The sequence below is a fragment of the Varroa jacobsoni genome, unplaced genomic scaffold (assembly GCF_002532875.2).
Source record: "Varroa jacobsoni isolate VJ856 unplaced genomic scaffold, vjacob_1.0 scaffold_1246, whole genome shotgun sequence".
In the NCBI taxonomy this organism is placed as follows: Eukaryota; Metazoa; Arthropoda; class Arachnida; order Mesostigmata; family Varroidae; genus Varroa; species Varroa jacobsoni.
This window is the reverse complement of record NW_019214148.1, coordinates 61,307-68,869: the sequence shown is the minus strand read 5'-3', so window position 1 is coordinate 68,869 and position 7,563 is coordinate 61,307. Positions and strand designations below refer to the sequence as shown.

Below are 7,563 nucleotides of genomic sequence, written 5' to 3'. Positions count from 1 at the left end.
TAAAAATGAGATACGGAAATATTAAGATATTTTTATTTATTTCAGTCTAATTATTCTGTGTTCTAATTACGAGTTGGAGTTTCCATTTTGTGAACATAAAGAAGATCAAATACGAAGGCGATAAAGGGCCTTGAACTTTTCCGTTTAAAAAATCCCCGTCCAGTTACATCAGAAACAATCGAAAGACACGCTAAGTCCTGCGTTAAACCCACCATTGCGTCGTACACTTGTAAAACAGGTCACCCCATTTGATTATTATTACCATTATTACTATTATCATGAAAATAGACACTAAACCGAACTTTTAAACATATTACATAAAATTGCACAGTATAATTAGTTACGCTCAAAAATATATAAAAAAAAATAATCTGTTACCTCCTGTCTGAAAAATTTGCATAACATATTGGCAATATTAAGCATGTTTTATGCTTCTCTTGTTGGTACACAGGCCTTAGGCTTACTTGTTCTAAATATTGGCTTACCAGGTTGATTTGTTCAGTGACGTCCGACTTATGCCACTTGTATATACTAATATTCACATTGCATAAAGATAGTGTAAGTGGTATATTCATTGTATACTACGTTTTCTGTTGGTTCAATACTGTCTTGGGACGTGTCGAGCCTAGTGTGCGATGGTCCTGACAGGGCTAAGGCTCAACCCGGTAACGGTGTTATCTCCTCTCATGATTGACGCAGGAGTCATGTAAAGTGGAGAAGTGTGTTAGGCAAATTACGACGACGGATACTTTTTACCAACGTTAACTAGATAGGCCGTATTGCATCGCTGTGCTCTTTGCACGCCCAACATCGTACGGTCGCTTATTTTGGTTTTGGCTAGAAGCACACGTCTGCAGAGATACAGTGACAGGCCCGCTCACCGCAAAAGCTGCATTATTTGCAATCGTTGTCCATCTCAATCGGTCACTTGTTTGAAGCTGTTGGGGGCAGGAGCCCATGTGTACTTAATATGCTGTCAAAAGCTTCTCTTTTTAGATTGATTGCGGTCTTTTCTCATTTTCTTAAGCAGCCATGCTCTTCAAGCAGAGGCGTACCAGGCGCGAAAGCCAAGCTATCCAACGGCCATAAACCGGTTGTGGAGCCAACGCACAGCCAGTGGCAGAGAAAAACCCGAAGGCCGCATTGAAGTGTTTACTTCCATTCAAAGGCGATTTTTTTAAGAAGCTTTCTACAAAAAACAAATTCAATAATACTCTCTTCGTTCACGTTAAGGCAGATAGGAGATTATAGGCACCTGACAAAGCGTTCAGAGCTCATTCGACGAACCGCGCTGCTTGGCATAATCGGGAACACCATAATAGAAGAGACGAAATAAATTAAAATGAGACAGGAGTACCGTGAGATCTGCCTTTACACTTTAGCCCGTCCCATACGTTCTCCATAGAAGGCTGAATAGTACCACTGAACACTAGTGTCTTGTAAGTTTAAATACATTTCAATAGAATCAACTGAGAATAATTTTAACACCCGTCTATTGATTTGCGTTTACCAAGCTTCCGAATTCTGAACGTATCTTTACGCGCGCTCCTTGCCTCGTTTTTCGCCTAGCATAATTTTTCTCTAATAGTTCAGCTGTATTATTACATCAAACTATATAGAGTAACACCACATTTCTATCAGTCCCCATGGATCAGATTAGTGATCAATAAACCTGGAACAACATGGTCAAAGCTGTCCTCGAGCTAACCGCAGACTTCAGCTAATAACGCACTCCTCTTGAATACATACTTCAGGGCACGTCGTCCTTCTTGTCCGCTATAGCGCACTCGTCCTCAACCAGCCACTCCTACCTGCACACTACTTCAGAGCAAAGCGAAACTTGCCGTCGGACAAGCGTTGCGCTGGATAAATATCGATATGGCGTGCGGCATAAGCATCGGCTCGACCCATCATCGGAGGCAACTCAGCGAACTCTATCCGAATAACAGCAGGTCTCACAAACTGGAGGTGCGCAGAGTTGCTCCTCTAAAACGGCGTCAGGAACAGAAGCACCACAGTCTACTAACGAACAGCGTGTATGGCAGAGACGAAGCGCTTTCTTTTACCCTTTCTTCATATGACCAACAACAAGTTCGTCACTCTTTTCGAATCTTGCTGTGTTTTGTATTTACATCATTTTTACTCCACTGTCATCATCTGGTCAGGTATGTACTTATGTTTTGCTGTTCTGTGTATTGCACGTACTCTATGTCCCTGGCCCTATTGCCTTACAAATCGTTGTTGTGAGGTGGCCTGCCCCTGGGATCAGTTGACGTCGTTAGAGAGGTATGTGTTTTTGAAATGGTGACGGATTGCGCCCTATTTACGCGCACTCTTGCTATCATTTGACACAAATACCCTGTTGAGATTGGTCTATCAATGGTTTTTGTTAATTCGATTATGGATTTTTCTCTCACTTGAATGAATGAGATGGATGAAACATGAATTTTGTGTCACAATGCACAGGCATACCCGTGCATTGATAGATCTTCAATGGGACAGCTTCAATGAGAGGAGGGGCCAGTTCAACCGCCTTACGACTGAGCTGGCAGTCGTCGACGGCTTTTATCGGTGACTGCTTAGTCGGCAATTATTCCCGAAGAGGGCCATTATTCCCGGCCATCACTGACGATGTGGGCAGGCGACTGGTCGAAACGATTCGTGCCATTATGCCTAGCGTAATGCTTCGGTGGTGCCGTTAAGCAATGCTTCAGACATGTGTGTGCCATTACGCCTGATTGTGCTCTGGTAGCGCCATTGCCATTATTGATTATTATCAATTTTCCCACAATGTACCCAACGTAATTTTTTTATTCTAAAACACAAATATCGAACCAAAACGGTTTCAGCCGCTAACAGCTCTCCGATAGGGCGAGCATAAAAATGGGGTGTTTTTATGGTATACTTTCTATTCGCTTTTTACCGGCTTCGAACCTCTCGCGTCGATACGAAAAATGCTTCACGTTTTTTCATTTATGTCATGACACTTAGCGATACGCTACCGCTTGGGCGGCCAACATGTTGATCTTATTGGAAACAACGTTTTGTTGTCATCGATTACTGAGCAGTATGATTAGATCATAGCCGCAGACCTTGATACCAGCGAAAATCAGTATGTGTTTTCTAACCCTCACTGATAAGTGTAAAAAAATCAATAAAACTAAATGCCTCAGAAAAAAGCTAAATTCTTCGGAAATAAAACAAAGAAGTCATCGTGGCTGAAAATAGGACGTCAAATGAAAATAGGAACGTTATAATCAACTATTATCCGGCCTCTTCGCACTGGATACCCTTCCCTCCTCTCCACTGTTTTTGAATCGACGGTTCAAATTAGTGCTAAATTTCATGCAGAAAGGTCCTAAGAAGATTTACATGAGACAAATTATAAGATTCCCTATCGAGTCCTGATTCTCAGAATGGCTCAAAAAACCATTTCGAATACGCTTAGATTTTTAATACAGGATTTAACAGATTAGTCTGTTTTAAGAACGTCTAAGGTTTTGTGTACTTCGGCCGTTCTAAGGCCTTGCATTTTTGAAACTTTTGATAGTCCAACATAAAATTCGGCTGAAATTTTTCTGTGCCATATTCGAATGAAACTTTAGCGAACTTATATCTACCGGTATCGATTGTATTACATCAAAGAGGTTATTGGCGGCTTAGAGAAGAAGTATTTTGCCAATGGCTAATAAGTTCTTTAGGTTTCAAATTGATGATGTAATCGTAGGGCATGGTGTGGAAAAAAACAAGATTGTGACGACTAACATTTTAGCTCTGTTAGTCTTTAAAACATATAAAAAGAAATCTCCAAGTTTAAACGCTAGAGTGATGATGCAATCAAAGATCCCAAATATATAGCCGTTATATATAATATATATACATTTGTATATATAATATATATACAAGTAACTCAACTGTTCCGTTCTTTGAATTGCATAATATCACAATTATAACGGTAATTCGAGTACTGATGAGCTAGCACACGGGAACTTCTCTGCGGAAGGTACGAAAGAAGTCTAGGAGAGGACGAGAACTTAATAGGGTATACTGAGGAAGAGTCTAATGAGAAAGGTGAGGTGACTGACGCGAGTGTCGCAGATAACGAGGGATAATTGTGTAAAAATGGCACTTCATAATTATTATTCAGTCATCGGTAACAGGGTCCGCGTCTTCTCGAAGTAAAATGCTGCCATTGCTGGTGAGCGACCATAATGCTGCTTTGCGGAAACAGAAACCGAACTTTGATTCAAGACGGAGCTGCGGATTATGCTGATCGGAGAAGTAAGAGACATTTGTTCATCGTGCGCAGCAAGGGCGCATGTGTTACAAATGGGAGCGGATGACTGGGTCGCATAGGATCACTTGGGCGCCGGTGTTACATCACTATGAAGTGATTATAAAGGGCGGAGTCGTGAATAACAGCGTAGTACAGGGGAGAGCTCATGTTGAGAGTGCTTGAGTCAGGATTACTCAGTTGGCCGGCTGTAGGGCCGCTTAGGAGCGATCAAATTCTTAATCGCCATGCGGGTAATGCGTTTGAGGATGCGCGTACAACGCGTTTGCGGAAAATGTCCCTGGGATCATTGAATATAAGTATGACGTCCGGTTCGGTGGAGGTTCGTATTTTAGTCGCCAGAAAGTCATAATAATTGAAGGTAACGGTGGTTCGAACAGAGTCCAAATGTATATGAAAGCGAATCGAAAGAGATCATCCGGAAGGGCGTCTGTCTATTTAAAGTGGTGATAGAAGGCGATACGCAGGGCAATGACGTGAGACGAGCCGGGTATGCAAGTGTTACGGATCAGATGCTTTTGAGGCAAGTTCTTTCGAATGAGTGAAATAAGTACACAGAACAAAACCTTTGTTCGGTAGGTATTTAAACGGCGCCAGCAGAACCGGGTCTTGGTATAATGAAGAGTGGAAATTGAATACTATGTCGAGCAGCGAAGCGTTTATGTTCAGGATGCTTTCCGAGCGAAAGAAAAGCGAAGTCTCGCTGTGGGTAAGGCTTGCGCATCACACCGAGACCTTCAGTGGTGAAGGTTATTGACCGACGGAGGTCGATCGTGTCGGCAACGATTTTCAAATTGTAAAAAGTCAATTTGAATAGCGGTGAGATACAAAAGTTGCCAAGTAATGAGTATTGAAATCAGGAAGCAATGCATTGGAGTAGAAAACGGTATCAAGAGGCGGAAGTGTGAAAATACGTTCAGGTACCAGAAGGCACGGTTTGGTAAAAGCCTAATGTCGTTACTGTTTCAGAAGGGAATAGCAAAAGTACAACGAGAATAGTATAGGCTAGACTGATGTACTGCCTTGTTAGACTTTGACACTCGGTATCGCATTGAGGCGGCTCAACGAGGTCTATCGGGGTGACCTGGCCGAGATCGTCAATGGAGCGGTATTAGTGAAGAGTTTTGGAATTACGATGAAGTGTTATTTAAAGTGAAGGAAACGCTCTGTTGGACCTGCCTTCGCCGGTCCGCACAGTTAAGAAAAAACGGCAATTTGCGGAAGCGGGAGTACGTAAGTACGTAAGTAACGTAGTTCTACCGAAGATTTGGTTGGCGTCACTTCCGCCACAAGGGGGTTGCCTCGGCATCGAATGTGCTAAGGCAAATATTAGTACAGAAAATGTATGCTTTTGCTTCCATTAAGGCAAAAGCCAAAACGATTGTGCCTCAGTGTAGTTCTGTATACAACAGTAACCTAATTTGAGCGAGTTGGCGTCTACGAATTAAGCCGTTATGGATGAGGTGTTATTTGGTCATTCAACACAATACCGTCATATGTAACATATTCGTTCAAACGTAGATTGTTTTGTTTTTGTTTTTAACGCTGGAATATCCCCCAAAAACGATCTCTCATTTCCTCTCTCGCTGTTTCTACACAAGCAGTAAAAAAAGGGTTTTTTTTTTTACGTCAGTTGCTGTGTTCGAAACGACTTCACACCGATTTCATTCTAAACAACGATGTCAATCATGCTGCGACTGTCACTTCGAAGTCTAAACTAGTACCAAACGCACAATTAATTCGTCAGTCTTTTCGCAAATCGCTCGCTACCCCGATGACAAAGGCAACAGGCGAGCAATGGCAGACGTCATCTCGTCATCTGTGTCTCACGTGTTTCGCCCCGCAAAAAGCAATCGGGACGCAAACCTAAATTATGCCTTTGGAAGACGATTATGATGAGTGCGGCGGTTATCCACGTTATGCGCTTGTAGGTAGGCACCGCGAGCTTCAACGAATTAAACTAGAACTATTTCAGTATACAGAAAAAAATACTCGATAAATCGATACTATTGGGGGACGCTTATGGATAGCCTCTGGTGCTTGCTTGATCGAACCTGTATCAGAATATTGAATGCATCAGAAACGCTTTACCATGTCATTTCTCATAAAATTGTAATTACATGTACATGTCCCTGAACGGTCAATAGTTTGCAAAAGAAATATCATGCTTAAAAGGCAATGTAAAAGGGAGCACTATTCTGTCGATCTAGGCGACACATGTTAATCAATACATTGTATGTGCTTCTCGGGTTGATGTGCATCAGTTCCTCAGAAGAATTCTTTCTTCTGCATAGCGCCCCTTCGATCGTACCCCTCTGTGCACATGATGGAAGCTCGATCTATCTCTTAAACTATCACCTACCCGTAGCTACGTATGACAACATGCCTGGTAGAAGCTATAATAACCATATGACAAAGCTAGGTAGTACAAACTGGATTCTTCCGTAGCAGTACTCGATACAAAAGAAAAAAGCGTGTTTCGTTCGATCGATTATCTGCTCGAGTAATAGAAGCACGGCCGTCTTTTATCTTTTCAACCTTTTTCATCGTTATTATTACTCACCAATGATTTGTTTTACAAAGCAAGACACTTCTAATGGGTTTCGCATAGCAAAAGACCTCCACCTGTCGTGTATATGGGGATTAACAGGTAGTTTAGGCAGTTCATCCTATCGAGGGTCAAGCAAATTACAGTATGATAGCCTGAAAATGATAATTGTTTATTTTTTTTTTCTCAACACCTGGTTAGAGACATCTCTGACAGTATATTTTATTCACTGTATACTAATTTCGACTCGCAGCCAATTTTCTTATCCCCGTACAGACTGCATTGAGGTCTCTATAGATAATAGTGTTTTGTTAAACTGACATAGCGCCAGTATGTCTGGGGTTGTTAAAGCGTCGCTTAAACAGAATCTAGCTTGTGAAGCTAGCTATATATCCTTGCTTTGGAGGTGAAGAGCTTTCACTTTTGCTTTGAAACCTACGAGCGAGTCAGTTTCGGACCAGTTGTACGTGTTTTGAAGTGTTCTCTATTTTAGATCCTCCGCCTTCTCTCATAACTCGTAACCGTCAACTGAGCACCTTGTTATTTTATCAACCTACAGATCATTCTAATAAGACTCGTTAGTGGTGATTTTGCATTTTCGAAGAAAGATGCGGGGGAATATTGTTGCCCTGTGTAATTTATATCTCGAATGGTAGGAATTTGGCTTTGACCATAAAGAAAACGTCTTCAAACTAGTTAGCGGATTTGCCCTGATTGTTTT

At 41.8% G+C, this 7,563-nt stretch overlaps 1 long non-coding RNA gene across 1 annotated transcript in view; it reads left to right on the top strand.

Moving 5' to 3' along the window:
- LOC111267983 (uncharacterized) overlaps positions 1-7,563 on the top strand; it is a 49,213-nt gene that overhangs the window by 17,745 nt on the left and 23,905 nt on the right. The window contains exon 2 of the long non-coding RNA XR_002684938.2: positions 1,755-2,165. This is a non-coding gene — a long non-coding RNA (uncharacterized LOC111267983). The remainder of the gene's footprint in view (positions 1-1,754; positions 2,166-7,563) is intronic.